Consider the following 14,263-nt stretch of genomic DNA (forward strand, 5'->3'; position numbering starts at 1 on the left):
GGGTTAATACCCGCCCTGGATGGAGCTCTGTCCCGATCCCTTTCAGGCTGTCGGCACACTCGCTCACGACGAAGCACATACAGCTATGTTTCCGTCTCCAGGGCTGGGTTGCAGCCATCTGCCTGAAGGGCACCCGCTGTCTCGTCTCGATCTTCCCCGGCGCACACCCCTCCGGCGGTCTGCCCCGGGGGTCGAGCGCTCAGCGCTAGGTGCTTCCATTTGGCTAGTCCCTCTCCTTCCTGCCTTCTTTAGGCCATGGGAGCTCCCCTGTCCCCTTTTTCGGCAGACAGGTATTCGCGTCTTCAACCGTCTCTTCGACTGGTGCTTTACCAGCCCACTCGTGAGTTCCGTTGTGCGAACATAGGGACTTGGTGCCTCGGCACCCCCGCCATCTGGTCCTTCAGGCCAACCGAGGGAATTCGTTTCCTCGGTCGGGAGCCTGACTCGGTCCTTAAGACAGCCCGCCTTACTACCTAGAGCGCGCAGTCAGTGCTGTAGTTCCTGAGTCAATCAGGCACAACATAGCGGTCCTCTCAACTGAGGCTCCTGGGGCACATGACAGCTCTAGCCGCTAAGAGCCGCTAAGCTTGTTCATGTGAGACCGCTTCAGCACGATCGAGTCCCAGGATGGGCATGGCATCTCGGCCCACTCCGGACTGGCGTTTTCCCGCAGTTTGGCCGACAAGCCAGCCCGTGGCTTACCACGGGTTGGGTTGCCATGTACGACAGAGGCTTACAGCCTCTCCATCTGCTCCCAGGGAGTACGTGGCACATTTTGCTACTTGCCATTCACTTGAAGCAGGTAAACTCAACCGTGCAGCCTATCGGCTCTCACGGCAGTCCACCACCTGCAGGATGGCGACTCCACCCCGTGACGCAGCTAGTTTGGAGCATATCGGTAGGCCAGCCACATCCGCTCGCCCCCGATTGCTCTCACTGCCAGCTGCCTCCTTCAGAGTAGCGCTGGCACTCAGCTGACCTCCGGGGCCCAAGTACGCCCTTCCCCAGTGAGCCTCCTTGCACAGACTCTGTGCAAGTCCAGGGAGGACGAGGAGTAAGTCTGTTGGTTGCGCTACAAGAATGGCCCACCCGGACTCAGGTCTAGTAACCGTTCCCTCGCGGCAGTCCCTCCCTGTAGGGCACGGTATGACACCCAGACCTCTCCGGTCTTCTCAGGCCGTGATACAATTATCACTCAGTCCGAGCTCCCTTGACTAGAGGCAGGCTCGCACTGAGATGAGGTCTATTTGCTGGCTTTCCACAGAGTTACACGGTTGCAGTATGCTTCCCTTCCTGCAGGAGAGTTTGAGCGCAGACTGTCCCCTCACTCTTTAAGTATATGCCGCTGCTTCGCCGCGTATCACATGCAGTAGATGGAGCTAAGTAGGTAAGCATTCACTGGCCGTGAGGTTTCCCAGAGGTGCCCAGAACGCACCCCACACCCTCTTGGGGCCTTCCCGTCGCCTTCAGAGCCGCGGGACGCTCCAATTGAGCCATTGGCCTCAGTCGAGCTAGCATTACTGTCATCAAGACAGCGCTCCTGACCGCCCTGGCTCCCGTTAAGAGGGCAGGAGACCTACAAGTTTTCTCTGTCAAGTAACGCCTCATACCCTCTGGGACCCCCCCGTCGCCCTTCAGGGCCGCGGGTTGCTCCTTAGGAGCCTCGGGCCTCAGTCGAGTTAGAATTCCTGTCATTAAGACAGCACTCCTGACTGCCCTGGCTTCCTTTAAGAGGGTAGGTTACCGACAAGCTCAGGTTCCTCAGAGGTGCTTAGCACGCACCTCATACCTCTTGGACCTCCCCGTCGCCTTCAGGGCCGCGGGTCGCTCCATTGGAGCCACTGGCCTCAGTCGAGCTAAAATTCCTGTCATTAAGACAGCGCTCCTGACTGCCCTGGCTCCCATTAAGAGGGCCTACAAGCTTTTCTGCCAGCAAAGTGTGTCGAGAATTCGGGCCCGGCGTCTTCCACGTTACCGTCGAGACCCCGGCCCGGTGCCCAAGGTCCCCACCACGCCTTTCCGCGATCAGGTGGTGGACCTGCAAGCTCTGCCCTGGAGGAGGCAGACCCAGTCGTGCTATGTTGTGTCGTTAAATATGTGAGACTGAATCACTCGGCACTTCAGCCGCACCAGCAGCTTCATCTGCCTCGGGATTCAGCAGAAAGGGAATGCTCCCCGAACTGAGGTTGGCTAAATGGTGGTAGATGCCTCTCCCTGTTATACCCAGGGACAGCCGTGATCCTTGGTTCATGGCACCTCACCAGCAGATGTATAAACCGGAAGCTGCGGGCTGGGCGACACCCTACCTTCGCTTGGTTCTCCAACCTTGCGTAGAGGCCGTTCTCCCGTGTCCTAACATAAGGACTCACAGGTGAGCGGGAAGACCGGCTGGTGTCGGCTTGCTGCGCCATTCCCACGTGGATCCGTGCGCTATTTCCCAGAATGTTCCCTCCGGCGAACCCTGGGTCCTCCTGCCCCGCAGTCAGGGCTAGGCGCGGAGTAGTCCTGCACTGTGATCCTGCCTGGGTCTCCTTCGCCCCGCAGGTTGTGGCTTAGTTTTTATTTATTCCAGCGGAGGAGACCGCTGTTTCCCTCGTGTATCCCTAAAAACCTTTATGGATATATTGAATTATTCTTATTTCCACATGTAGAATTTCATGTGCTCCGCCCCCCCAACCCATGCTTCAGTACAACTGGCATCCCTGGTGGGCCCCCTTATTGGGCCCCAGGGCGTTGGGAAGGTTACGTTACACTTCGCCTGCCGGCACGTATACTTGTCAGCACGTGAAGTTGTTGCGTAACGCGGCGTCAGGGTCGTGGCCTTTTCCATGGGCTTGTTCCCAATGTAACGTCGAAGTGATTCGACTGAAGGGGTAACGTCTAGGTTACGAAGGTAACCCACGTTCCCCGAAGGAGGGAACGGAGACGTTACATTCCCCTGCCACGTCCCTGGCGTCGCGCTGACGCCGGCTTGACGGCTCTTCAGCGAAAACCTGTTTGAGTGATGCGCGCCGCCTTCTTATATACCCGCATGTGCGGGGGAGTGGCCGACGCGCACGTCCACTCGCCAATTTGCAATTGGCCTTTTTTATATAAGGCTCAGAGATGATCGGTCTCTCAGGCGAGATCCCAATGTAACGTCTCCGTTCCCTCCTTCGGGGAACGTGGGTTACCCCCGTAACCTAGACGTTTTTCAACCAGAATTATTTATTTATTTATTTGTTTTCTTCCAATAATAATTAAACAGTTTGTCATCTAACAACAACAACAATTATTATTATTATTATTTTCACTATATTTGTTAATTTAATTGATTGTTTATTTATTTATTTAATCTATCCATCAATTTTTGTGTCTGAATAATACTTTGTTCATGTTGTAGATAATAACAATAATTGCAAGTTTATTATTTATTGTTATATTTATTTGTTTGTTTGTTTGTTTATTGTCTTAACAATACTATATGTTCAAGTTGTTAGGAATTACATAATTACATGTTATTTTAGTACAATAAAAGTGCCTTAAAATTGCTAACATTTATCCGTTCTTGTCATTTTGTGCTTTGCGTCAACTGTGCAGCTAAATGTGGCGATACACAAGGACAGGTACACTTTACACTAATGGATACTAACTCCAGTCCTCTAAATATTTTATGTGCACATGTAGCACATTGGCCCGGCGTTCCCCATGAGATAAAGCATACACCAGTGAAGGAGTCCTACTGTGTAAATGGCAATGGGGTCCAGTAGAGACAGTTGAGATCAAGCTTGGTAAGAGAGAAGAACATTATGTCATTCAAATCTAGAAGCTTCCAGACCTTTTTGCTCTCTTCCGGGGGCGGAAGTAGCTAACAGATGGAGCACGTTTGAGAGCAAGTGTACCGTTTACCATAGAGATACACCTCCACCAGCAACAGCCTGAACCTCAGTCAGCGAGTGAGCGTAGCATGGTTGCCACAGATGGCCAGTGTTGTTGTTTTTTGCAGATTCTTATACATTTGCTTGGCAGCCTTTATTGCATCAATTTTTTCCAATGAATCAATCAAACTGGTTTGCAAAATAGTGAATGATTCGTTAGCAAACTGATTTGCATAAAAAAGTGCTTATCCAGAAGACTGGAAAAATCATAGAAATTCAGTGGGAGTATCTTAAAGGTACAGCAGCACAAAACAGCCTTTCATTTTAAGGGGCAAAACTCAAAAACTGATTTAAAAATGCCAGAAAATAATGATTCAATCAACAGCAAGAGACTGAAAAACTATAACAATTTGGGCATTTTTCGATAGCATCTTAGCATCCTGGAGTTGTTTACCGCACACATTCTCTCTCCGTTGCCCTGTTTCTTGGCTAGGGGCTGATTGTTTGGCCTGTTGACAACCCTATTAATCTCAGTCCTGTATGGGCCTGTCCGCCTCCCCCAACAAACTATATTTAAAATGCCTTTTGTGATGTAAAATGTTGTTAACCTTAAGGACGAGCTGACTGGACAAGCGTGATAGCTCTTATCACTAGCTACTTTGTGGACAATCCATGAATTATACACAAGTGTTTAGCAAATGTTACCAGAGCTACCGCTGCATCAATAGCCAGGATGTGTGTGGGTTGTGTTAGAACTGCTGTATTTCAGTCATCCTCGCTTTGCTTATCAGTGGGTGAGATAAAATACGTGCAGCTCTGTTTTTTTATGGTTTGGACAAGAGCTGACTCAAGAACAGCCTCCTACGTGAATCCTACTGATACTATCATCAAAGCTACGACAAAAACAATAGACCATTGTTGATCTCTATTTAAAAATCTCAGTTTTTATTGTCCCTATTTTACAGTAGCTCACTTAAAGTTAATCTTTAAAAACTATTTAATGTAATCTTTAACAAAGCTCAAAATGAATGTACAGTTTTCATAATGTACATAGCATTTAAAAAAAAGAATATATATATATGTATTATACTTTTGTCTAAATAGATTAAAAATGAAACTAAAAATCATCATTTTAAATGCTATATCACAACATTACAATGTACATTATGAAAACTGTACATTCATTTTGAGTTTGTTAAAGATTACATTAAATAGTTTTTAAAGATTACCTTTAAATGAGCTATACTGTAAAATAGAAAAAAATCATCATTTCATCAGCATTTGGGCCCTATGAAATCCATTTTATTTTTTTATTTAGTTTTTTTATATATAAAATATATATATGTATATACACTACCGTTCAAAAGTTTGGGGTCAGTAAGACTTGTAATAGTCTTTAAAGAAGTTTCTTATGCTCATCAAGGCTGCATTTATTTGATTAAAAATACAGAAAAAAACAGTAATATTGCCAAATAGTTTTGGGAACCTGAATTTTTTTTTGGGATTATTTTATGAATGACAAGTTTAAAAGTACAGTGTTTATTCAAAATATAAATTTTTTATAACAATGTAAATTATTTATTATTAACTTTTAATAAGCTTTTAATTATTAAAGGTCCACTGAAGTGCCTTGAAACACGCAGTTATTCTATTTGGTGACGTACTTTTAACTGAAACAAAAACATATCGCCCAGCCCCGCCCACTTATTTTGAATAGCCAATAGCGTTCCATTTATATCTGCTCGGGCCACAGCCGTTGAGCTCGGTAAAGCCGCATTTGTAAGCTTATGACAGCCACAGACTAATAAATTACCCCATAGATTCAATATGAAACTCTTGCTAAAACAAAATAGTGATCATAATCATGCTGAGGCTGTGTAGTTTAATTAATGCCGATCGCACATATGATCTGCTCCGGGTTATTGCGTCTCTGTGTAGGGGGCGGGACACTACGGACTCTAGAGAGCATTTGATTGGACAGAACGTTTGATGAGAAACTGAAGTGCACGGTGATATCATCAAAATCGCTGATTCATATTGGCGGAAGTGACGAGACTGTAAGTTTTGAATGCCCATATCTTGTAAACGCGAATTTTGTCGTTGTTTTGAAGCACACTAACTTATAGATATTCTTAAGGCTAATATATTCATACTAAAAGCCAAAAAACTTTCATTTTGATTTCAGGGGGACTTTAACTTAATACATCCTTGGTGAATAAAAGTATTAATTTCTTTAAAAAAAAGAAAAAAGAAAAAGAAACAATAAAAATGTACTGACCCCAAACTTTTGAACGGTAGTGTATATATATATATATATATATATATATATATATATATATATATATATATATATGAAATACTGTGTAGTGTGTTTACATTTTTCTGGTAAATAAGTTATGGTAAATAATTTGTCTGGTAAATATTACTTTAAAAAAAAAAAGATATATAATTTTATTAGTAATAGTAGTACTATCGTTTCATTAAGTAATATATTTCTCTCACAATTTCTTCAAGTTAAAACAAACTTTTATTTTGACGAGTTGCTGTTTGTATTTGATATGACATTTTTTTTTTCTCACAAGAAATGGTAAGATGCTCATGAAGTGACTCTCAGAGCAGTTCTAGAGATTATTTATATGTTCATATGTTTAAATGTTAAAACACTGCGAGCGTCACACACTTCAGTATGCGTGTAGAAAACAAAACCATGCTTCTGCTCCATTCATTCACAAACAGACACACAGAACATGCAGGATTCATATTTAAATAGTGTTTTTGTTGTTTAATATTCACTGACACTAGTCCATTATCGCATTTTGAGTACAGTGTACTGACTTTTGATTTATTCATCCAAAATTTCGCAAATTCCGTGACATTCTGCGTTATAAATTACATTTTATGACTGGATTCCGTGATTCTGCCTGTGTTTTCCGCATTGGGAAATCATAGGACCCTACTTATCTGTATCGGCCATAAGGCATCTCTAATTAAAAGACATGCCATAACTAAGATAAAATTCATAGAAATCCTCAATGACCCCCGTCTGCATCTCTGCTGACCCTGAGGTTGAGAACATCTGCCTTAGTGCCATTCAGTGTTTCTACTAATACTCACATCAATTATTAAATAACTTATGTAATCTATCCTTCTATCTGAATATTACTTCCCTTTACTTTACTTTAGCGAGACTAAAAGCATCTCTTTCTCTTTATTATATAATTGTTGAAGCTATCTGAGTTCCCTCTGTGCACTCTTGCTTGCAGAGAAATATAGATAGATGGATACAAACGCTATATTCCTGGTTCTCTCGGTTGGCAAAGACAATGATAACACAAGAGAAAAAGAGGGTAGTACATGGGTAGTAGTCACACAAGTCTTATTTATAGCAAAAATGTATTGTGTAATTCTTATGCAATTGGACAGATAAAACACGCAATACACACGTGTTACTATGAAGGTGTGATATTTCCACATATGCAGTAATATAATAATTTCCCATGATAGAGTAATTCAGCCATAAATGATGTGCTTATATTTTTTTTAGACAATGATAATAAGCCCAACGGGGAAAAAAATGGCACAAACACACCATTGATTTTTCTTTTGTGTGGTTTTCTTTTATATAGAAATACTTTGCAGTGAGTATTCATTTAGCAGACATTATTACTGTCTTACTAAGTGACAGTCCCACTGGTGCAACCTGGGGTTAAGTGTTCAATCCTTAAGAGATTCGAACTAGACGCCCCCTGGATACCAACCCAGAGCTTATACCACTATAAAATACCCATTACATCCTTGTTGTACAATCCAATAACTGATTTTATAAAACAGATCAGCATTTGAATTAGATTTAATGTGATCACACAGACTACTCTGTAATGCACACTTCAGTCCAGACATATTTAAAAGCTAAAATCAGATCAATGGCAGAACTGCATTCAGTGATCTCCTCTTTAACAGTACTTAGCAGCAATGGACTACTGTGGTTTTATTGTCCTTAAATGCTAGAGGAATATTAAGCTTTTAGTCTCACTCAGTGCTTGCCTTGCTTTTTTAATATGGTATGGATCTATATACCATATATACCTTCGAGTTTGCTGCAGTGTTGCTTGGAAACACATTTGCTGACTTGCTTTTTGTATAAAAGTAGGTCTGTAATACCTATGCATTTACTTGAATGCATGAAAGCAAGAAAGGATCCATTAATGCACCGAATGCGTTCATATATTCTGTGCTAAATTATTACTGTTTTAAGCAGTAATAAAACACCATCTATTGGTGTTGTGGCTTTCTGATTAATCGAAAAGTTTGCGGGTTTTCTAGGTTATATTATTGCTGTGTGCTCCATTGGTCAGAGAAGCATATAATGCATTGTTTAATGATGTTGTTAAAATCCACACATTGTGACTGCACTGTGGTTACCTGCTGTCTGCTTTTATTCCACTCATAAAATATTGTTGCCATACCACATAAACATAAAATGACAGTAACTGCTCTCTTTTAAGCAGTTAACTTTTAACCAATAATGCACTGCAACAGCTCAGTGCTTTTAGTGGAGTATTGAAGTCAGGACCATGCATTTATGTGTTATTTTTTTCAAAGCTTTTCCCCCTTTTTCATAAACTGAAAAAACAAATAATATCCCTTTTCAACTTAAGGTATATACAGTTGAAGTCAAAAGTTTACATACACCTTGCAGAATCTGCAAAATGTTAATTATTTTACCAAAATAATAGTTGATTTTATGAAAAATAACCCTTTTCAAAAGTTTACTTTTACTTTTTTACTTATTTTTAATACAGTGTTGTTTACCTGAATGATCCATAGCTGTGTTTTTATTTTTTTATTTTTTTTATTTAGTGATAGTTCAGTTGTCTTGAACAGTTATCCACTGTTCTTTAAAAAAATCTTTCAGGTCCCACAGATTCTTTAGTTTTTCAACATGTTTGTGTATTTGAACCCTTTCCAACAATGACTGTATGATTTTGAGGTCCATCTTTTCATACTGAGGACAACTGAAGGACTCACATGCAACTATTACAGAAGGTTCAAACGCTCACTGATGTTTCAGAAGGAAAACGATGCATTAAAAGCCAGGCGTGTAAACTTTTGAGCAAGGATGAGGATGTGTACATTTTTCTTATTTTGCCTAAATATCATATATTTTTTTATTTAGTACTGTCCTTCAGAAGCTACAGAAGATACTTAGATGTTCCCCAGAAGACAAAATAAGTTCAATTTACCCTGCTCTTCAAATTCAAAAAAGTTTTTTACCCCCCTGGCTCATAGTGCATACTTCTGAAGAATAAGTGAGCATTTAAACCTTCTGTAATAGTTGCGTCCCTTAGTTGTCCTCAGTGTGAAAAGTTGGATCTCAAAATCATACAGTCGTTGAAAAAAGCTGAAAAACCACAGAATTTGCCTTTCGTCTTTTATGTGAAATATCTTATTCAGGTCAGTACTAAATAAAAAATAACATGCATTTTGTATGTTCCCTATTATTTTGGTGAAATAATTAACATTTTGCAGATTCTGGAAGGTGTGTGTAAACTTTTGACTTCAACTGTAAATTAAAATAGAAAATTCAGTCTTTGTTTACTCACCATCATCAACTTTCCAATGTGCAGTCATTTTTCCAGTCCATTCATTTTTATTAATTTTTTGATCCCCACATTTTAGGCTTATTCAATTAATACTTTTACTCAACAAGGATGCATTCATCATTGATCATTAGTGACAGTACAATTATAATTCGTTTTTGGGTGAACTATCCCTTTAAAATTGTGTGTAAATTTGTTGGAGAGCCTTGTCTTCAATGCAAAATTGTTATAGGATGTCAAGTGTTCACATCAACAGCATAGTGAAGCATAGGTAAATAGACTTGGTTGAGATTTTCCTTAACGATGAAGACTTTAACAGACCTACTGACCCAGATTGCAACATTTGGGGTTTATCCAGAAAATATTAAACCACACTGAAGGTTGAGATTTGATATGAAGTGCCGGGGCAGTTTAATCTTTGTTTTGTTTTAAAATAGCAGCTGCGAAGGACATGTTGCGTCATCGATACAAGACACAACAGATGTTTTGAATGCATATTAGTGTTTAAAGTAATATGCTTTGGGTTACACACAACTTCAGTCAACCATGCTGCTATTTCAGCCATGTGTTCTGGGTCATTTTTTTGATTCTTTCAAATTCACACAGAGAAAGCATTTTCCCACTCTCACCTATACTGCCTGCTTGGTTTTGTTTTGTTTTGTTGTTGGACTATTAGTTTCTAGTGGCTCACCCTTAGCATGAGTATGCGTCTTAGCCTTACAGTTAATCTGTTATAGATAAGATGATTCATCAGCTGTCTGCTACTCTAAATACCGAACATCTCTCTGAACCACCTGCTCTCAGAGCCTCAAAGCATCCTGAATATGAATATTTATAAATTCATTTGAAAAAAAAAAAAAAAGTCTACTACAATATAGACTTTTGACATGTGCTGCTGTACAAAGCAGAATGTTCTTGGCTCCAGACAGACGGTCCATGAATCATTCACTATTATATATATATATTGTGTACTGTACAAAAATTGTGTCATCTTCGGTCTGTGGAGGACAATTCAGTCTATTTTGAAAGAGCTACTTCTTTATGGCACGCAAGTTATAGTAGGCATCGATTTCAGATTTAAACGTCCCTAACGTCACGTAAGCCAAACAATAAAATAACAATAAAAAACCTTATAGGCTGTTTAGACATCTTTTTCTTGTCTAAGTGGGTAGCTTGTGATTTCGAGGAGCAAATTAGCTATGCAGAATGATATTTGAAGGATAATGTTACGATAAAAACAGCTTTGCATTACAGGAATAAATGTGACCCTGGACCACAAAACCAGTCATAAGGGTCAGTTTTTTAAATTGAGACGTATACATCATAAGTTTTCCATTGATGTATGGTTTGTTAGGATATGACAATATTTGGCTGAGATACAACTATTTAAAAATCTGTAATCTGAGGGTAAACAAAAATCTAAATATTGAGAAAAAATTGCTATTTAAGTTGTCCAAATAACAGTTTTAACAACATATTACTAATCAAAAGTTTTGATATATTTGTGGCAGGAAATTTACAAAATATCTTTATGGAACATGATAATTATATTCAATTTATATCCAATATCCTAACTAATTGTGGCATAAAAGAAAAATCGATAATTTCGTTGGCTATTGCTACAAATGTACTTACAACTGGTTTTGTGGTCCAGGGTCACAAAGTGCATTTTAAAATATATTCAGATACAAAACAAGTATTTTAAATTGTAATAATATGTCACATTATTACTGTTTTAGCTATATTTTTAATCCAAATGCAGCCATGATGAGCATAAGAGACTTTTTTCATAAACGTATATAAAATATCAATTACTCATGTTTGAATGGGAGTATTTTTTATTTTATTCCACTAAGTTAACAAGTTTGGATTGATGTGAAAAAAGATGAGTAAATGATTATTATTATTTTATTTTTGGGTGCACTGTCCTTTTAAAATTGTGTGTAAATCAAATAAGATGCAAAATAGACTGGATTTTCATCTCAGCGAGACTAACCTGGTAGCATTTTTGCATAATATTTAATATTTACTGATAATCTTGTCAGGTTGGCATTAAAAAGCTTTTGAGTTCCAAGTCAGCACAGTATTAAACATGCAATTATAGTCATTTACCACTCTAAGTTAAACCTGTTTTCCTCTTTCTTACTGGCCAGTTACATCTATGAAAAGGTCTTTATGCAAAGGTCGTTATTTTCCTGAAAGGGCATGTTTTCCCCTGTGGAGCGGATGTGTGAGATTGTGTACTTGTGTGTGTGTATGTGATAGAAAGTTGCTGAGTGTGTTTGTGTGTGTAGGGTGGAGTGAAAGGACTACCAGGCACAATGTGTGTGTGTGGGTGTTTATTTCTGGCATTCGGTTAAGACAACAGGTTGCCTTCGTGTAGAATGAGTAAGAACGGAAGAGGAGGTGAAATTAGAGTCCCTCCCACAGATTATTTGAAATGCAAACAAATGTTCTCCCGCTTTGTTTAGAAAAGACGGTCAGTGGATGTTTGTCCTTTTAAAACCCTCAAGGCTCCAATTATCTCTGAAGAATAGAAAGCTTCCTTAAACACTTATGTTTTTCCTCTGTTGACAGTACATTTCCTTCTTGTAAACAGCAATTGTTTATTTTTGCTCAGGGGGAAAGTCCCCCCTTCTCAGTTCTCCTTTTGTTTCCTTATTTTTTTTTCTTGTGAATTGTACTGAAACAACAGGACTTTTAGATGGTAAGGTGACACCCATGTGATCAAACAATAGCACAGACAGAGATACTTGGGCAGAAGGCCAAGCAGGGTTTACTGATTTCACTCATTACCCAGGTTGAGCAGGGGTCATGGAAACGCTAGTACAGTACAGAGATATAAAAAGAATGAGAGTGAATAATGAGCATCTAGATCCAGATCAGAGGTGTGAACAGACACCTGACTGATTCAGATTCAGCGTCACTTAACTTTTCATTTACAGTTAGTTGCTCAGACTGATTTGTATTAAAATAAGATGTATTGTTTTTTAAATACGGGTCAGTGGCATTACTTTTTTTGTCTTGACCAAATAATGTATTAAATGAATAATAAACGAATAAATTGAATAAATATTATTTTTGCTATTTTTTCATGCAGACAAAAGCAACATAAAACAGTTAATAATATCAGACTCTCAGACCCTTGTGACTGTGTATAGGTTGATAAATCTCTTAAAATATCATCGAATTTGACCGATATGTGTTTTTCAGGGCCGATACCGATTATTACTGATCAAGTAAACCTATAACCGATATTTTGAACGGATATATGTCTGGTGTAAAAATGAAAATGCAAAAATTTTAAATCACAAAAATTTATTTTATCAGCAAATCAGTTTTGAAATTGACCGATACCGATAACCTTATTCAATTCTTAATATCGGTTTCTGATAATCGGTCGACCCCTGCTTTAAGAGTATGGTTAGTTCAGGTTGGTTGTAAAATGTTGAGAGTCATTCAAAACTTGGGATATTTATTAAATAATAATGCATGATATTTATGAATATTTTAAATATAAAGGGCCATATATGTCATCCTGGACCACAAAACCATTTATAAATCATCTGAAAGCTAAATAAATACACTTTCCATTGATGTATGGTTTGTTAGGATAGGACAATATTTGGCCGACTACAATTTTTAAAAAATCTGGAATCTGAAGGTGCAAAAAATCTAAATATTGAGAAAATCACCTTTAAAGTTGCCCAAATTAAGTTCTTAGCAATGCATATTACTAATCAAAAATTAAGTTTTGATATATTTACGGTAAGAAAATTTTAATATCTTCATGAAACATGATCTTTACTTAATATCCTAATGATTGTTGGCATAAAAAAAAATCTATTATTTTGACCCACAATGTATTTTTGGTTACTGCTGCAAATATACCTGTGCTACTTATGACTGGTTTTGTGGTCCAGGGTCACATATGCTTACTTTTCACAGTTTTACTTTTTAAATTTGTAACTTTAAAAAACATTGATAGAAATAATACATTACTGAGAACGCTACAAATGTTTTGAACTACTTTTTTAAAACCTTTTTTCTCTTTCCTTACCATGGACTCTCTTAGTGGGTATGTCATTGACCTTTTAGACTGCAGGATGTAATGTACTGTATGACAAATTTTCCCCTATGCAAGTATAGCAATCAAGTACACATTCACACATGCTTGTGTTACACTCTTCCTTCTGCGTTTCTGCATTTCCCTTCTTATCTCCACATCTTCCTCCTCTCAGGCATGTGACCCGACTGTCACACTGTTAAACGAGAGTCATTAAACACTGACCTACATGTAAGCGGATGACAGTTTGAGTTATCACTTATATGCCTCTACTCTATTATAACTACTTATCTTGTTTATAGATACATTTTGCTACAAAATTAATTTCCTAAGTCTGTTTGTGACAACCGTCAGTGTTTTGGTCTGAAACTAGTTCCTGTCGTCTATTTAATTGTTTGTATCATGTTTCACATACGACAGTCTGTCCAGGCAGCACTGCATTAAGTTACAGGAATCATGCAGAGTTATTTTTAGCCATGTAACTTCAGTGGTGCCCTGAAGCACTTTGAGAGTGTGTGTAGACCAGTTTAGTAGTTATAAAAGTAGTGGTTGTAGTCATAGTTCACATTTTCTAGAAAACCAGTTCTTCTTGTCTTTATCTTACACACACATACTCCCAAACTGACTTAAACACTTCATATTTACTTGGATTTTATCTTTTTTAAATGTGCAAATTATATAAATAATAAAATGTGTTTTTTTTTTTTAAATAAATGGATGCTAGTATAATATGATGTACA

This window comes from Garra rufa, chromosome 6, assembly GCF_049309525.1.
Source record: "Garra rufa chromosome 6, GarRuf1.0, whole genome shotgun sequence".
Taxonomy (NCBI): Eukaryota; Metazoa; Chordata; class Actinopteri; order Cypriniformes; family Cyprinidae; genus Garra; species Garra rufa.